Raw genomic sequence first — 20080 nt, 5'->3', positions numbered from 1 at the left:
TATGCAGAATCTTCAACTCTAGGGTATGTTGGGCTCTAGAAGGTTATAGCTTTCAAACATGTTGTCTCTATCCCACTTTGGCAAAGCACAAAATCAAAGATTCACTACACAAAATCCTTTGAGGCAAATTCAGAAGCAATAAAGTCAGTCAGGATGTGTTCACACAGATTTCAAATCTGAATGTATTAAAGGTATCTCTGTCAAGAAGAAATATTTTAAATATCAGGATCATGTGTCTAAATGAAGATTTCATGAACTACCATTAAATGGCACCCCTCCATCTTCAAAAACACGTTCTCGAATGATTAAAAAAAAAAGTCCTAAGTATTTAAAGACAGATTTTTGCCACTTATAACTCTTTGTAAAAATATAATTTGCAATTCCTCATAAAAACCAAAGGCAAAGTCACAAAACAGTTCTCCCAAAATTAAGATCTCACTGAAAACAACTATAAATTCATTTGTTATCTGAAATTCAGTATTACCTTTTAAAAAAAAAGTTCTCTCAGCCACTTTCTGTGACTTTCTTCCTATTCCACACCTACTTTTCAAATATCATTTGCATTCATTGAGGAATCCAGGTGCTGTTATTTCTAAAGGAATTATTGTACTCATGACAGATAAGGGAAAGAACAAAGTACAGAGTTTATCATTCACACTGAAACCCATAGGATTCACCCAGAAAGGTCTAGAGACATGTTTTTAGGCCAAACTGTGTTTACAAAATACTAAAAGAGTTTTTTCCAAAATGTAAAATTTGAGGATGTCACGTTTTAAAAAATGGATTTTTATGGGGCGCCTGGGTGGCTCAGTTGGTTAAGCCTCCGGCTTCGGCTCAGGTCAGATCTCACGTTTGTGGGTTCAAGCCCCGCGTCAGGCTCTGTGCTGACAGCTAGCTCAGAGCCTGGAGCCTGCTTCCGGTTCTGTGTCTCCTTCTCTCTCTGACCCTCCCCCTCTCATGCTCTGTCTCTCTCTGTATCAAAAATAAAATAAAACATTAAAAAAAATTAAAAAAAAAAAAACATTGTTTTCTGGTGATTGCTTTACTTATTAACTCTGACACAAAACAAAATTCTGTGAGCTTAAAAACGATACATGAAAAAATTCTTTTGTTCTTTGGTTTTACTGAATTTTGTAAAGGTAAAGTAGCTTCTTTAAAGTGACCACATTGGCTAAATATACGATGTTCAGATGAATTACGTAAAGTGCTAGACAATCACTTATGGTCCAGCTAAGTAATTCCTCCTCCATTATTTGCAAAGTACTTAGGTGTCATACAATTTACTGTCACTGCAAGGAATCATTTTCCCTTTATTTTTTAATATTTTTGAGAGAGACAGAGAGAGAGACATAGCATGAGTAGAGTAGAGGCAGAGACAGAGAGAGACACAAATCCGAAGTGACAGCTCCAGGTTCTGAGCTGTCAGCACAGAGCCCAAACCAGGGCTTAAAACCACAAACCATGAGATTATGACCTGAGCTAAGGTCAGATACTTAACCAACTGAGCCACCCAGGCACCCCCCAAAGAGCCATTTTCCTAATTTAACAACATACTCTTTATTTATTTTTATTTACTTAAGTAATCTCTACCCCCAATGTGGCGCCCAAACTCATGACCCCCAGATTAAGAGCTGCATGCTTTTCTGACTCAGTCAACAAGGCTCCTCTATACATAACACTTTTTAGATACTCGATCCCTTCATTGAACAAGTTTCTGATTTTTCCACAGGGGCTCAAAAACTGTACAAAATTCTAATATTAATAAAAGGCTTAATTTGAAGCCAAAATATCTGAACACCCTCTACTTTTCCCCCAACTTTTTAAAAAATATTCATATTTATTTCCTTTTTTTTTAAGCTTACTTATTTTGAGAGACAGAGAGAGAAATCATGCTCAGCTAGGAGAGGGGCAGACAGAGAGAGGTAGAGAGAGAATCCCAAGCAGGCTTCACACTGTCAGTGTGAGGCCTGATGAAAGGCTCAATCCTATAAACCATGAGATAATGACCTGAGCTGAAATCAAGAATCAAAGGTTTAATCAACTGAGCCACCTAAGCACTCCTCCCCCAACTTCTATAATACTCACAACTTTGAAACTTATAAAACCTAAGTCTGAATTACAAACATTTCCATCCCAAAAAGTTTGAAACCAATGACCTTACAATATTATTTCTCTATCTATATGATACACAATGAACTTGTGAGTAATAGATTTAATGTCATCTCAGTATATCATAATTGTCTACATATTTTTATCCCTAAGAAAAGTCATTGAGATTGAGTTTCTCTTGCTTTCAAGTTACGTAAGTAGTTTACAAATAAAAATTATAAGGTAAAGCTTAAAATACATTTTTGATAAATCTCTATAATGCTTGGTATGATTACAAAAGTAGCTCTACTATACAGGTCAAAATTTCCAAATTCCAAAACACTTTTCACTGAATCAAACCCAGCTAAGCACCCTTTGATTGCTACTAATCCAGGGCAAACATTTCAGACTAGTTTTTTTGTTTGTTTTTGTACTGATAAAAAAAGTTAATAACATCTATCATAATACTCAGAAATTCTACGTCAAAGTTTGAAATCTTTCTAGTTAAGGAAAGTGTAGAAGTTTATCAGCAACAGATTACTGGAATGGGCCTGAGCTGTATAAAATATTTTGCAAGATCTTCTGGTTTTTTCATTTTATTTTTTTCTGATTTTTCATTTTAAATAAGGCATTTGTTAGGTTTGATTTAAATTCATCTTCACAAAGAAGCAAATGCCTAATAATATATTGACTGTACCCTTTACTTTTTTGTTTTATAACTATACCTGTGCTTTTCTTTAACATTCACTCTAACTTATCTCGGTTTGGTTTTAATTTCTTACTTTAAATGTCCACTCTTTCATGGCCATCATCTATCTACTGCCTACACATACTACAAAGTTAAACATTTTCCTTCTTTTCTTCCTCTTAAAAGATGTAATATTCATTTCTGTTGTTTTAAATGTAGCCCAAACTCTGTTTTAGTACTATGCTGGGGGATGACAGGGTTAAATTTGATTAAAATTTTCTTATAGCTGTGATGTAATGAAAAATATTAATTCCTTGGAATCATCAGTGTGTAATAAGTATGAACTAGTCCACAACACTCATAGTTCAAATATCTCACCATGACATTATTTCTCCAAATTAAATTCTACTCAAAACACCTTGCATCGTGCTGGAAGGAAATCCAGCTTTACCTCTTGGAAGTCCCCTACTTGCATGCTCTAAGAATCCCAGTGGTATACACATTCCTAGAGGAGTCCTAGAGTCTCCCAGACTACAGTCATCCAGTTGCCACTGAGCCTCAGGACCCAGTGCCCTGTCTGAACCTGATCTTCCTCCATCTGCCTAGGCCCGTTTGTGTCTGTGGCCCTCATGCCACGCTGACCTCGGCGCCTGGCTTAGATCAGCACTACCTTTCAGAGAAAGGCCACACAACTGCCTACACCACTCTTCAGTGCTATCGTCAGCCCACACTGTTCCTAATCAGCTCATTCCAGCTATAGAGTTTAGTGCCAAGCCCTTCAAGAGCTTAGTTTTTTCGTTCATGCACACAAGTTTTAAAGAGCTTAAAGTAAATCTACATGTGGCATGTGGACCCTACTAATAGTCTTAGCTGTAGCTGTATCTAACATTCAGTCATCATTCAGCAACATTCAAAAAGTATTTACTGAGTCTCTATTATATACCACCATTGCCTAAGGCTTTGGCACGCAGCAGTAAACATTATCAAAATCAAGACATTAAAACAACTTCATCTTGAACAAGTTTTTTTCCTAGGTAAAGAAGTTAAATCCTCTCTAGATCAGTTTTTACCTTCCAATTATACCCTCCAACACAGATATATGAACGGTTACTGGGAAATGAATGCACATATTTATACATGAGAAATTAATGTTTACTCAGAATTAACTGTCCACTTCTGGCCATTTGTATTTCAGAATTTTCCTTCCCTGAGACTTCTCTCTTCCTCCAGATATCTACATAGAGTGTCTCCAAAAATGCAATATCCATATTCCTAAGAGTAACCCACTATCCATACTTCTGACTCATTCTTTCATGTTTCTTGAAGACCCTACTCCTATTTGTCTCTTTACCTCTTCTCTCCTCCCTCCTTCCATCTCTACAGTCCACCCTGTCTTCCAAATGCAGTCTTCTTACCTACAATTCCCCATCCTCAGCCTTGCAGCCTCTTCAAGCTTCCATCTCAACTCTAACCATCCCCTCAGTATCAAATTTAAACTTCCCATCTGAGAAATCTCAGCTTTTCCTAGTCTCTATAAAAGACTTTAAATTCCAACTTTTGAACCTTCACATAAGCTCTCAGAAGTGTGTTCTCCAAGGTGTGTTCTATGCAAAGCTATGCCTACATTTTGGCCAAACTTAACATGTGAACTATGTTTAAGAAATAATATTTGTGTGGACACAATATGTACTTTCTTAAATATTAAGAATACTTAAAGAAAAACAAGCACTACGAACGCCTAAACATAGACATAATTTTGTTTAATCCATCATTTCAAATCTATAATGACCACAAAACAATTTTCCGCTATTGATACCTACTTACGTCCTACAAAATTAAACTCATATTGTCAACTACCCAGACACTTCCATGTAGCCACCCCACAGTATCTAATAAAGTCCTGACTACAGTAGGTAATAATACTTGTTTTTAAAATGTTTAATGTTTACTATTTTGAGAGCGGGAAAGAGAGAGAGAAAGAAAGAAAGAGAGTGGGGGAAGGGCAAAGAGAAAGGGAGACATAGAACCTCAAGCAGGCTCCAGGCTCCAAGCCTGATGCAGGGCTCGAACCAACGGACCATGAGATCATGACCTGAACTGAAGTCGGATGCTTATCAGCTGAGCCACCCAAGCACCACAATAATCCTCATTAAATAAAGTCCCAATCCTACATGTGGACCTCAAGACACTCTCTGCTAACTGCTGGCTAGCTCCATACAGATGTCCCACCAGTCCTGCAAACATGTCTCAAACCAAAACAAAATGCTACACCTCCCAACCTACCCTCATCCTCTACTCCCTGACTCTGCATCCATACAGTGGAGATGAGTAGTGCTGTCTTATAAATGACATATAATATTATTTTTTTATTTACAACTGCATCCAACAACCAGTATATTTTGGTCTCGTTAAGAAGGGGTGTTATGCTTTATGCTTTATATACCTTTGCATCCTCCTCTGTACCAAACCTAGTCTCATTCCATATCATCTATTAAAACTTTTTTTTTAATTGTTATAGAAAATTATAAACACTTTTGAGGTTATATGACCTAGGTCAAATCCATGCTTTGTCCCTACCATCTATGTTAGGTTGGCAAGTGGCTTAGTGTCTCTAAAACTCAGCTGTATTTCTAAACCTCTGATTTCTCAGGAAAATGTGGGTTTAAATCATCTACCTCAAAGGGCAGTCACAATGCCTAGAAGAAATAAGATACATGACACTCTCAGATGCTACTTAATGTATACTAACCACTCATAGTCATTAAATTCGTATTAACAAAACCAGTTTCCACAAGCATTATCAGGAAGTAGGACACAAGGAAAAGATAATTTTTAGCAACTTGCTCCAGCAATGCTTGCCTTAGAAGAAGACAACAATAGGAGCACCTGGGTGGCTCAGTTGTTTGAGCACCGACTTTGACTCAGGTCATGATCTCACAGTTCGTGGGTTCAAGCCCTGCATCAGGCTCTGTGCTGACAGCTCAGAGCCTGAAGCCTGCTTTGGATTCTGTGTCTCCCCCTCTCTCTACTCCTGTCTCATCTCTCTCTCCTTCAAAGATGAATAAACATTTAAAAAAATTTTTAAAAAGAAGACGCCAACCACAATGTAAGATACCTATCACATAAGACTACCATACCTTGAGGAAGTCCAAGCTAGCAACTTGGAGAACCTGCATGGAAAGAGATACCTGGATAACTGTCCATGTCATGTCTAGATATGACATCACAACCCAGACATGGGAGTAATTAAGTATCAGATGATTTCACCCTTAGCAAGTTACTGGCTGTGATTCTATGGTTGACCCCAAGCAAAAAGAGTTCAGCTAAGCCCTTTAAACCCTAGAGCTATGCAAAATCAACATAAATTAATTTCATCTACTAAATGTTGGGGTAGTTGATTTATGCAAAATAGATAACTTGAACATTTCTTTTTTATAATTTTTCATTTTTTTTGAGAGTGAGAGTAAGCAGGGGAAAGGGGCAGAGGAAGAAAGAGAATCCCAAGCAGGCTCCATGCCTAAGGCACAAAGCCTTATCTCACAAGTTCAAGATCAGAACCCGAGCTGAAATCAGGAATCAGATACTTAACCAACTGAGACACCAAGGCACCCCTGAACATTTCTCTTCACAGTCCTGACATTTTTAATATAGATTAATTTCCCAAATCAAATATAATGCATAACTTTAATTTTTATTACATAATTATTTAAAATAATGAAAAACATATTATGAACTATCATAGGTTATATTTTAAATGAATTTTATTTTTATGATGCAGTATGTTAATCTAAAATAAAATAGATAAAAAGGAAATACTAAATGTACACATTATGTACGTGTACAAGTGAATATATACTTTTAAAAAATGCAAGAACAGTGGTCATCCTTAGGTAAATAAGTTTCAGGTAATTTTGCTGTTTCTTTATACCTTCTATATTTTTCATAGTCTCTTCACCAAATATGTTTTACTATGTCATTTCTGATACTGCTTTTTCAAAAGCAAAATATGAAGAATTAGAACTTTAAAACTAAATCCCAAAACTAAAATTATTGAATAATCTCAGTCTAACATGTGCATTATGGATTTAAGTCCTCAGAGCTTAATTAGAACCTAAGGATTACATTCTTAGAATTAGAATTATACAAATATGTTCTCAATCCATTATCAAAACAGGGAACTTCTAGATATGTTTAGTACCCAACTTTTTCATAAAATAAAAAAGCAGATATACTATTTAATTAAAATAAGAATAAAGACAAATTTCTCATTATCTTTTATTTTCCCTAAGCTGTTTTCTTCCTAATTTTTCATTGCTCAATTTCTTCTTTCAGCTGCAATGCATTCCTTGAGGAAAGAACACAGTCCTCCCGACACACATGTATTTCACATCCTTCTATGAAATGCTTCATACCTAAAACTTACCTTTGAAGAAAATTAAGAAGTGAAAAGGAACCTTTTAATAGAATTCATTGCGTGCATCAACTACGATATCTTTCATCTCTTGACTTTGCCTTAGGCGATCTGGTGTCATAAACTGAAATAATGTAGTCTTTTTCTAAAAATGCAATGACTCACTCAGACTTTATTCTTTCATTAGTTCGCCTTTGATGAATGTGTTCAGGGCACAAAATACTTTGAAGTTATACCACCCCCTCTGTCCTCACATTCTATCACAGCAATTGTGACTTCATTCAATCAGAAAACTTAAACTAATCAACTGACATAAAAAAAAAAAAGGGAAGAAAGATATCTGTATCATTTTCCTCTATTTTATTACAATTAATGCAAGACAATTTTTTTGCTTATTCTTATTCCTCCAACTTTAAACTTTAACTTGATCCTATTTCAAATCCAGAATTTCATTTAAGTTTAGCAAAATCAACTGAGAGGGTTGAGGGCATCAGAAAGTTGGTAGACTAAGAGTGAAAATTTTACAAGAACTGGCTTACTTGAAAGTCTCTTCTAACTTGGACTTGCTTTCCCATTATCAGAGCACACTTCCACTCTAAATATCTCCCATTTGCCTAACTCCAGTTGCTTTCTGTAACTCTAAATATTCACTTGGGGATTAGGATATACTAGAAGGATGGTAATGGGAAAAGTGACCGAGGGGTGCCTGAGGGGATCAATTAAGCATCCAACTCATGAGATCAAGCCATGTATGGGCTCAGCACTGACAGCATAGAACCTGCTTGGAATTCTCCCTCTCCCAATCTTTCTCTGTCCCTCCCCTTCTTGTGAGCCATGCATGCATGCATGCACTCTCTCTCTCTCTCAAAATATATAAATAATTTTTTAAGTGATTTTAAGGGCAGATAGCCACTACTTTTTTCTTAATTTTAATTTTTTTTTAAAGTAGGCTTCATGCCCAGGGTGAAACCCAGTGACGAGCTGTAACACACAACTCTAAAATCAAGACCCACGCTGAGATCAAGAGTCAAAATATTCAACCAACTGAAACACACAGGTACCCCCACTTCTTTCTTCCTAAGTCAGAAGAAATGAGGCTTACTGACGCCACATTCACCTGATTTTCCTTCTCACACACTACCTACCCTTCAGCCTCTTTGCTGGATCCTTGTCTTCTTCCTGACCTCTTCATAACCACTATTCTAGTTCTCAGTCCCAGATCTCTTTTCCATCTACATTAATTCTCACTGTGATTTCATTCACCTCACTGCTTTAAGCAATCTTCCACATTTACATCCCCAGCCAAACATCCTTCCTAAATTCCAGACTCACATATATAACAGACTATTTGATACCTCCTGGTGTTGGTGATTTTTCAACCTAATTTTCTTTCAGAATATATAACATATTAACATAAATCTAAACTTAATCCTGTATAACAAAGTATATCCAGTGAGTTCTCGCTTCCATCCAACTACTCCTTTCCTCCCCTCTACAGACAACCATGTTTACTAGCCCTTGGTTTATGTTGCCAACATTTCTTTTGCAAAAGAAAAATTATATAGACAAATTGAAACAAAGGTTGCTTTTTCTAATGACTATAGAACATAGTATTTTGACTAACTGATCATAGTAGAATAAATGCAGCTCCAAATAAAGCGTATACTTCATCCAATATTCTTATCATCAGTGGCAATTTCAGTATCATGTTTAAATTATATTTTTATATTACAGATTATAATTTTGGAACCACATTTTCTATGTTGTAGAATACATCTTTTGAAACTATACATGTTTTAAGATAAAGCAAATAATAAGTAAATTACATACAAGAAAAGAGAAATGCCAATAAAACCAAAGAAATTATGTAAAGTATCTATAAGGTTAAAGTTAAATTGGACATACCAGTATTACCTTATGACTTTTTTTCTTGACTGTCCAGTAAAAAGGCTTAGAAGAAATGACAACTCAGAAACAATAAGCACCACTGGTTCTCAGATTTTTGTCTCTAAACACCATTCCCCAGTAAAACCAGGGTCTCTTATAAGAATAACTGATGTCTGAAAATGGAAATATGTAAAATGAACTAGAGCATCTTGGAGCAAGGAAGTTATTAAAGATTAATAAAGTCACATCAATGGGACAGAGGAACATGAAAGAGCTCCCATTTGCCAAAGATTAAAGTTTTGTACATCTAGAAGGTAATGACTGCAATTCTTCGAAACACAATATATAAATCCTTATATTCATAAAGAAACTAAAATAATTAAATAAATAAGTAAATCCCACTGGTTACCACTGAAAGTAAGCAGAGCATCAATGGCTTACTCTGAAATTAACATTTAAAAGGGAACAATTAAATATTTATCCTGTCTATCCCGGGTAAACTCCTTTTCAGAGTAACCAAATAGCCTAGCTGTTAAGGAAAAGTTCCTCCTTAAAGAATTCCAGATAATGTGGCAAGAAGGACAGAGTTAAAAAAGCACATGTTTGCAACTCCTAATTAAAAAAAAATTTTTAAATAATCATTTGTGGATAAAACAAGCAGATAAAAACAATTCAAAATGAATCAGACTTGAATACAAGACCTCTAACGATAAAACTCCTAGTAGAAAATATAGGGGGTAGGGTCCTTGTCATCAGTCTTGGCAATAATTATTTGAATTTGATACCAAAAACAAAAGCAACAAAAGCAAAAACAAGCAAGAAAAACAACATCAAACTAAAAAACTTCTGCAACACCAAGGAAACCATCAACATAATGAAAAGGCAGCCTGCTGAATCTGCATATCCTATATAGATAAGGAGTTAATATCCAAAATCTATAAAGAGCCCTTACAACTCAATATCAAAAGACAAATAATCTGACTTAAAAATAGGCAGAGGAACCAAACAGACATTTCCAGAAGAATACAGACCTGTTAAGCCATTGGTACGTATTCTTCTGGAAGAAAAGGTACTCAACATAATTAGCCATCAGAAAAATCTAAACCACAATAAAATATCACTATTCTATTAGAATGGTTGTAATCAAAAATACTAGAGATAACTATGCCCACAAAACCCTACCCAAGTTGTAGACTTATGAGCAAAGAAATAGTTATTTTAAGCTATTAAGTTTTAGAGTCATTAGTTATGGCTGCAGCATATATAATTTGCAGCTCCTCTTCAAATAATAGTGTACAAAATTAAATACCAGATTGTTAGAGGCCGTTATCCCTCTGCATTTTCTCGCTTTCAATCTTTCTATGTACTTTTGCCTAATGCATATCCCTTATAAATAACATGTAATGATTCTATCATTTTTGGTCTTCTCTGATAATCTCTGTGCTCTTACTTAAGAGTTTAACTTATATTCACTTAGTATAATGAGTCTTACATTTAGATCTTTTTCTGCTATTCTATTTGTGCCTTTTGCCCAGCTCTTAAACAGTTTTACATTTTCTTCCGTTTCCCTTCGCTGTGCTTGTGGATCGATGTGTTTGTTCTTTAAAAGATTTCACTTTTATCCTGTAAACTTAAGAAAAGTTTAAAGTTAAAAATCTTTACCTAACTATCAAACAATGTAAGGATTAGAATACTTAAAACCAATCATCTGTCACACAAACCCCACTAACATGCTAATTTTATAACATAATCTATATCTTATTTTACTTAACTTTATGTGTAACATTAGAATTATAATTTTAATCATTAATATTCTTTGTTTATCTAAATCCTTACTCTCAACTTCAGTCAACATTCCTCCCATCTTAGACCTTTCTGGGATTTTTTCCTTCTTTCTGAAGTTCATGAGCTAACAGGCACATCCTCCTAAAATGTTACTGGTGTCTGTTACAGACAAAATAGACTTAAAAGCAAAAAGCATATAAAGATAGTCACTATAAAATAACAAAAATGTCAACTTACCAGGAGATAAGCTAAAACAGAGCTTCAAAATAAGTAAAGAAAAAACTGCTACAACATCAAAGTGAAGTGAGAGATTTTAAAGTCTCTCTTTTTCTGTAGTTAATATATCAAGTACATAAAAATTAGGAAGGATATGGAGGGTATGAACCATACAGTTGTTAAGCTTGTCTGATGAGCATATAGGATATACCCGCAACAATCAGAGAAAACAATGTTATTTTGAGCAAATAAAAAAGGTTCATAAAAAATGAAAACAAACTCCAAAAAATGAATATCATCTAGAGCTTGTGTTGTGAATAAAATTCATTTATAAATTAACAATACCAGAAAGCAAAGCTAAAGTGGCATCACTTGGAAATTTTTTTAAAGCCCTAGAAAAACTCATGGGTCAAAGCAGCAACTACTATAGAAATAGAATAGAATGATGTATAGAATACATCATTCATGATGTAAAATCTAATTGGGGGGTTCAGGGAGGACTTCCCTAAGAGCTTATATTAGAAAACAAAACAGCTGTAATATTATGTGCTAAGGATCCAAAAGAAGTCTACAAAAGTAAGAAAGGAAAAAAAATGTTAGGGGCTGAAGCCTCAGCTCTGGTAGTTTCAAGGTAAATTTAAACCCTTTTCAGAAATCTAGTGGAGGCAAAAGGAGCAAAGGAAGAAGGTATCCTTTATGTACCCTAATGATCAAAAATTTGGATTTTGTATGTGACAATATTAGCTAATACCAGCTATTAGCTATTAGGCTAGTCTAACTCCTTCACATGTGTTAACTTCTTTGATCCTCACAGCAACCACTTAAAATGTAAGAGAGGTACTATTATTATGCCTATTTTCTGATGGGGAACCTGGCACACAGGTTAAATATACTTGTCAAGATTAGATTTCAGAAATCCAAAGTCAGGATACAAACCTAAACTCTCAAGGTCTAGATCCCATGCTCTTAACTAAATACTATATTAATATGCTCTATTAAGAAAGGAATCTTGCTAATAGTCATGTAGGAAAGATAATTTTAAAAGTCACTCTATCCATACTTCCTATCATATAAAAATGCCACTAAATGAGAAGTGCAGGTCTTTAGTCTCTTCTCTCTATAATCAAACTTAGCCTATGGCAGCACTGACTACTCACCAGCATAGTCTAGTGAATAGACCAGTCCTATACCTACTGCTTAATGATGTAATAAGAATGATCATATTACGTACAATTTCACACTCACAGTGATTTTCCATTTGCAAGGTAATTAGTTGTCCGTGTAGATTTTATTTGTGGCTGACACAGTATTCTAATAAGGCAGTATGCAGCCCTAATTCTCTCCATGGTTACAGTCCTCTCCTGTCTTGAAAGATAAGAGCTGGGGAGGGACGGAGGATGTGTTAGCTCACTAGAAGAGGAGGGTTAAGACTTCTGAACATGGTGTCAATGAAATCACTGCGGTTTTAAAATGTGAAAAATCACTATAAAATCTGAAATTTTATTTCAGTAGCTACAATAAAATGTAAAAGGAGAAATCACCTACTCAGTGTGCTTTTCAAGTCCATGGTAGAGTGCTTCAGTAAACGCTGAATGAATGAATGAATGAATGAACAACCCCCAATATAGTATCACTCATGAATATTAGTGAGAAATTTACAAAAGATGGAATAAAATCCCCTAAGCTAAAACAGGTTCTGGAAATTCTATTAATTATATTATTCGGGATCTCAGGTAGTAGGTATAGAACTGACTTATAAAAACTACGGCATTCTAGTCACCTAAAAACATGAACAATTTCCTAAGTTTGCTGACATTCTCCAAGAAAGGTACTTAAAATGCTATGTAAAACTGCCACTCAGGATCAAATTGCTTTGCAATGGTATTCAAAGATTACCGCGAATTATTTATAGTTTTGGTAACAAATGTTCAAAAGAAGTAAGGTCCTCTTGGTTGAAGTTTAGAAATATTTTTTCAAGAGTGAGGTTTTCAATCCCATGCTACAGATGAAACAGACTTATTTATATTTAAAAATCTAACGTAAGGAGCTAATGCATTTTAAAATTAATAGAAATGTTTTTGTGAAATACCAAAAAAATACTATATTATTATGATCATTACTGTGATTATTAATGACTGGACAAGTTTAGGGCATTAAATTGAAGACATGAGTTTGTTGCAGTTTTTATTTAATTTTGTTGACTATTGTAAATCTTCATTTCATTTGTAAAGTAAAACAGTTAATAACTTACAATCACATGGTTATTAGGATTCCATGAATTAATTCATGTCAGCCTATGGTGCAAATCATAAGGTACCAATGCAAGTATAGTTTTTTTTTTCCAAAAAGGCTTAAAATGTTTTGCCTCCACCAAAATTAGACAGATCTGTTGAATTTATTTGTTCAAACTTGTTCATTTTATAAATTACATCAGACCCTTTCAGGAAATTAAAGGTTCAGATAAACAAATGCATAAATGCACATACACAAACACACACACCAGAATTACTGATTACCTGACAAAGTATACATTAGTGAACTAGACTTTATTTACTTAAAGCCCAATTCTCAATCAAGGGACTTAATGAATTATCCTCATTAATGAAATAACATTTAAACCTTCTGTAATCTGTCTTAGAAGCAATAATTTTTTTTTCTCATTTTGGTAGGTCAACCAGAATCATTTAGATAAGTCCCTACTGAAAATAGAGAAGTCATCAGAGAATTGAATTCAGTGTGGATCAGATACTATCCAGTCACATTTCTGACTTTAGCATATCGTAGACAGGTCAATCATAATGCTGGCCTGAACCATACTTCCTTCCTAGGAAAACCTACAGCCAGTGGTGAGACAGAAGTCATTAACTACAAGTTGTTCCTTTACTCTGTTTTCTCACAATCTGGTCAGGTCTTAAATGTCTTAGTTAAGTGGCAAAGGTCTATGCAAAGAGAGTTCCATACCTCATACATGTGCCCCATGTGACCTTAAGCTTAAAAGAATGTAGAAAAGAAAAAAAGAAAAGTGTCTTCTGAATGGATCCTGGCTATTTTATCCACCCTCCCAAATGAGACAGTAATTCTACTCTTAGATCTAAGAGAACTGAAAATGTATGTTCACACAAAAATTTATATACAAATGTCCATGATACAACAGTCAAAACAGCAACAACACAATTGTCCATCGACTGATGAATGGATAAAGGCAGTATATTCATATATTCATACAAAGGAATATTACTCAGCCATAATGGGGTACCTGGGTGGCTCACTTGGTTAAGCAACTGACTTTAGCTCAGGCTGTGATCTCCCTGTTTGTGAGTGTGAGCCCCATAATGGGCTCTGAGCTAACAGCTCAGAGTGTGGAGCCTACTTCAGATTCTCTGTCTCCCTCTCTCTCTGCCCCTCTCCCTGCTTGTTTCTCTCTCTCTCTCCCCCCCTTTCCAAAATAAATAAATGAATAACCATTTTTATAAAAAAAAGAACTAAGAAGTGATACAAGCACGATGAACTTTGAAAACATTATGGTAAGTGAAAGAAAGCAGACACAAGAGGCCACATACCGTAGGATTCCAGTTACATGAAATGTCCAGAACAGGCACAACTGTAGAGAAGCAGACATTAAATCGCTTGCCAGGGACTTGGGGGTAGGAGAGGATGGAGAGTGAAAGCTACTGGGTACAGAATTTCTTTTTGCAGTGACAAAAATGTTCTGGGAAGATGGTGGGGACAGTTGCACAACTCTGTAAACATATTAAATACCACTGAATTTCCCACTTTAAAAGATGAGGGTTTTTTTGATGAGTGAGTTATATCTCAATGTTTAAAAAAATCTAACCAACCCTACATTCCCAGCCATCTCTTTCTCTTAACATCTGCAATCAAATTAATCTAATGCGTATCTAGGACAAGACACCTGGATCACTCCTCCCTCTGCGCCTCCGACTCCAGCTGGAAATTCCCTGAGCTCTTGTCTCTACTCCTTTCCACTCCCTTCTCCCCACCACTCTTCCACGTCCAGATCAAGTCCAACTTTTTCCACAACATTTTCCATCCCTAGCCGACTAGTTTGCCAGAGGACAGGTAAGCCTTCTTTATTTCATCTGTGCTCACCAACACTGCTGAAGTTAGTTGAATAATACATAAATTACTCTAATTATAGCTATATCATAGGGCTTTCTCCTTATATCACAGGTTAAAGATATAAAAGATAATGTAATTCTTTCATATACATTCTCAAAATTATATTGATCATTTGCCAGGCTTATATCTAAAACATTTCTATTATGCTTCCTTTCAATGAAACATTATTTGAAAAATGAAACATGTATTACTTTATTTCCAAATAATTACATAAGTACAACTTTGTAAAAACAGTGTTGCATAAAAAGATGAGCTGCATTGAGTTACTGCCCTATGACATGGATTAAAGGATAATATCCTTCCAATTATCCTAACAAAAGGATTATCAAAACATACAGCAGTTCCTTCTGAAGAATATGAGTATGCACACAAAGTATACTAATAGCACCTAATTATCAGAATTCGTGACCAAAGAATCTAACAAAATCTTCTCTTCAATTAGCACACAAATACAAACTCTTGAATTATTTCCACAATATGCTTCAGAGAACTTGATCACATGTTACGATACTTAAAAACAATTCTTTTCTCTTTTACACCTATTTCCCACAGAATTCTTTCTTGCAGAGAGACAGCAAAGTCAACATAAACCATTAAGAACTCCTTCTTCCCAAAGCCAAGAGCACACTGTATACACCATATGTGAGGTAACTTGACAATAAATTATATTACTAAAAAAAACCCAGAATTGCTTCTTCTTTGTTAATTTCGAGTCATCTCACTTAATCCCGTCTATATTATATACCCTCTGTTCTCCGTACCTACTGCATGCAGCAATAAACTATTAAGGAGTGCCACACAATGTCTTTTTTGAAGTTGTATTTTGAAGCTATTCCATTTGAACCTATTCTGTATCTTTCAACCTGTGCCACGTTTGAATAATGACTATTTAATAATTACAATCATCTCCTTATTAGCTTGGCATTTCATTTTCCTTGCCTTATGGCACCCCACAGTTGAAGGCAAGGAAAACTCTCTGTTGATTAGTTCTTTAAGACCAGCAACAATAACTATGCTGGAGAGAAGGCTACTTGGAGAGGATTACATAAGAGCTGGAGCTCAACTGCCTCAGACAGAGCAGAAAATTATAAACCCAAGTACTTCATTGCATGTAACCAAATTGGCTAGTTGAAATGCTAATTGCCTTTCAGCAAAACTAAAGACAGACAGGGGACCTTGTGCTTCAGAGAATGAAATGCACTTTTACTCCACTTCGGCACTATTGTCTTGCTGAGAATCATTTGAAATCTATTCATAAAGGTAGCTCTTTCCCTAACCTTTAAAATGTGGGAAATTTATTTAGCCCCTACCAGCACCTCCAATGTGCTGATGTGCCAAGATGAGAACAGATGGCTGGATTTAAGCCATGTTAAGCCCCTAATAAAGTAAGGCATGAAAGAGTTCGATGTTCAAATATATAGCACTAATCAAGAAAATGTGACTAGGGAAAAGGAATTTTGAGTAACAAATAAATTAAAGTCATCAAGTAATATAATCTTTAAAACATATTTTTAATGTAATTATACTCAAATGAATATAGAAAGGGCTATCACAGCCAATCTCAACGAGACCCCCAGTGCCCCTTTATGCCTAATAACTTCGTATTAGTTCAAAACTCATTTATGGAGAATTATTCCAACAGCCAGTTCCCCCCTTTATATGAAACAGTCCATGAGGGGTTTTTGGAATGCTGAATAAATGAATGAGAAATGTCCTATCAGCATCCTGCCCTCATTCTGAGGTAGAGCCAGCCTTCCGCCTGACTGCACCAGAAAGGGCCCCATGACCACCTGCCCAGCAGCGGGGGGAGGGACTTGGTCTGGTACATTTTAAAGTGTATAATGTGTCACAGTGGAATCAGAAAACACAGCCTTTGTGTTACTCCAGCCTCCTGTGTCCCAGCCCCACCCATCTCCTCCTCTACCACACCTCTATCACGACAACAGAGCTCGGGTGCTAAGGCCTCTTGTGTGGCCTGACATCCTGACACATTGGGGGACCCTCAATCCATGCAAAAATATCTCCTGTCCCCCTAGGCCTGCCTTGTGAAGGGAGAAAAACAGACATGCGTGCATGGGGAAATCAACTTTCTGTACTACTTCATTCTGAATGAGACAGTCTGTTTATCTCCATTTCTCAATAAGTATCTCAAAGTTTGAGCAGCTCAAGAGTGGTAAAATACTAGGACTAAGTAGAGCTTTAAATTGTTAACAGTTCCCAATAAGTAATTCAGCAGGAGTTATGGGGAAAAAGACAGCTTTCTGGCTAGATGTTCACCAAAATCTTCAGATAGTGGAGTTCTGGGTGATTTTTCTTTCTTTCTTCTTTTGTTTGGTACTGTTTGAATCTCCTACACGATTATTATCTTTACAATCAGAAAAAAAACATTATTTCCAAGTCAAAGATAGAAATATGTACACTCAATTGCACGTATTACTAAGCTGTTTGCCTTTCCCCACAAAATCAAGAAATCCCCATCCAAACCTCCCCATGATAACACACTACATTTTATAATCAAATTAAGCAATCATCATCTAAGGGGCTCAATATGCTTTAAAAGCATCTGTAAATTATCTGGTTGCCCTCTATGTGAGGTAAAAGTAATGACAGCACAGTGCCTGTACTGCGCAGATTTCTGGACCCAGTGTATAAGATAATGACCTATCACAGGTAAATAGATAACAAAGCCTATAAGAAATTCAATTATTAGCCAATATGCTAAACTCTAGAGATACTAGAGAAAAATATAATATAGTCACTGGCCTCAAAGATTTACTATCTTAATTGGGCAAACTTGAAATTTTCAGTAGGACAGACATATTAAAAAAAAAAGCATGAGGCAGTATTTGGTTGCCTGTCAATAAATCAAACATATAGTGACTAAGTTATGAAGTCATGCTTCTCACCTACAAGTTTATGGCAATATCCAGGTGACTAAAGTCATAAATGAGAAAAGAAGATATGTATGACTTTAAGTCTCTCAACTTTTCTATGTTTTAATTTCCCCAAATATAAAATAGAGGGATTGATCTCATTTGGCTCCAAATTTCCTCCCAGCTTAAGGATTGCAGTGGTGTACTCACAGCTTATGACCATCTTAACATCAAAGGATCATACACCTAATCTAAGGACAATGTGTTTTCTTGGTGGGTCCTCCCAGGTCACAGATCTTTCTGCTTCAGTTTTATCTGCAAATCAGGATAATAGTCTTTGATGACTAAATACAAAGCTACTCTTTTTAAAGAGCCTAGAGTTCCTGGCATACAGTGGACATTCAGTAAACGCAGTATTCTATTATCAGTCATTGTGGGTACATAAACACAAGAGTTTAGCCACAGCTTTTTCTGCTGTGAACACTTCTTGGGTGTAACATAGCAAGGGCACCTGCAAGTAGAAAGATCTCTGAAATACTTTAACACTACCCTCTGCCTTACTGTATTATTTCTGTTATTTTTATTACCTGAAAGCATTTGTGTTCCAAACAGAACTCGTTTATCATTTTCTGATGATAAATACAATTGGCATTCAATATCTGATATATACAATATAAAATTATAATTGTGCTTATTAAAATATAATCAATGTTGACTGGTACATTCTTTCCATTTCTGTAGATATCGAGATTCAGTGTTATTCCCTAATTTACCTTCACTCCATTATGGACTTACATTTTAGTCAAACATTATTTCTGAGCTGATGTTTATAGGTGGTTTCAGCTTCTAATCATCACATTCAGCAGAGCAGAGATGCTTAGAGCACTCAGGAAAGATCCTTAATCCAGCTTTTACTAACTGGGGAACTTTGGCAAGGAGCTTAAACTTTCCATACCTCAGTGTCATTATCTGTAAATTGGGATGATACTATTTAAGTTATGGTGTTGTCCTGAGTGTTAAATAATCTTTTTAAAAGGCTTCTCAGAATTCATTACATCACATTCAGTATGCAGTAGCTGCCATTATCATTCATTATGAAAGTAACATGCTTATTTTCAGCATATACATGTTGGCTACTTTTTTTTAAAGTTCTAATTTTGAGACATATCATTTCAACCTGAAATAAGTCTTTTCAATCACCTGGTCCAATCTGTTAATTTTGTAAATGAAGAAAAATCAGGCCCAGAAGGATAGATGAATGTCCAAAGTCACTGTAAATTAATGGCAAGCCAGGATTTACATCTAATTGCATGTATTTAAAAAATTGTATTACATCACAGTTCAGTCACTCCCTGAAGTAACTCACCAAAAAATAAACTGTTGGTGTTCGTTTGTATCTTGACTAGAATATCTTTTTTTAATGACTTATTTTTGTTCTATCTAGCTGTTTTGATAAATGACACACAAGAAAAAAGCACTTTAGTAATTTAAGGGAATAACTTTAGAAGGAATTTTCAAATAATGCTAAGAATATTTTTTGAGCTTTATCCTAATGGTTGGTAATTATGCACTTTTGAGATTTGATAGTAATTTCTAAAAGTCCGCAGCCTACATATAAACACATTACAAACATTTCTTAAGGTTGTGGAGTTCATAAAATGTTAAAAGCTGGTTTAAAATAAAAATTACGAGCAAGTTAATATTGCACCTCAAAACGAGTTTTCCCCCTCATGAACACTAGCAAAATTTCTTAGTTTTAATTTTAAGAAAAAAAATCAATTTTAAAGTAGTTGAAGACATTAAAAAAGTCTAAGCTTCTTAAAAAATATATATATTATTCTACGGCTCCAGGCTAATTCCAAACTCCCTGAAATCAACATATTTCACTTAAAATCCTGGACACAGTGGTTATTTTATAACCTAGGACTCCTTAGGTTTACTTCAACGTTCCCATCGATAATTATTACCATTAATTATTACGGCGCGCCATTC

General features: G+C 35.3%; 1 protein-coding gene across 1 annotated transcript in view; it reads right to left on the bottom strand.

Moving 5' to 3' along the window:
- The window catches only part of ADGRV1 (adhesion G protein-coupled receptor V1), a 506381-nt gene extending 495747 nt beyond the window's left edge, over nucleotides 1–10634 (bottom strand). Inside the window, exon 1 of the mRNA XM_029942597.1 lies at nucleotides 10567–10634. The gene's annotated coding sequence lies outside the window, so the exon portion shown is untranslated. The remainder of the gene's footprint in view (nucleotides 1–10566) is intronic.
- Between the last annotated feature and the right edge of the window lie 9446 nt (nucleotides 10635–20080).

Source organism: Suricata suricatta, chromosome 6 (genome assembly GCF_006229205.1).
Source record: "Suricata suricatta isolate VVHF042 chromosome 6, meerkat_22Aug2017_6uvM2_HiC, whole genome shotgun sequence".
Taxonomy (NCBI): Eukaryota; Metazoa; Chordata; class Mammalia; order Carnivora; family Herpestidae; genus Suricata; species Suricata suricatta.
The sequence above is the reverse complement of the archived record's forward strand: the minus strand, read 5'-3'. Positions and strand labels throughout refer to the sequence as shown.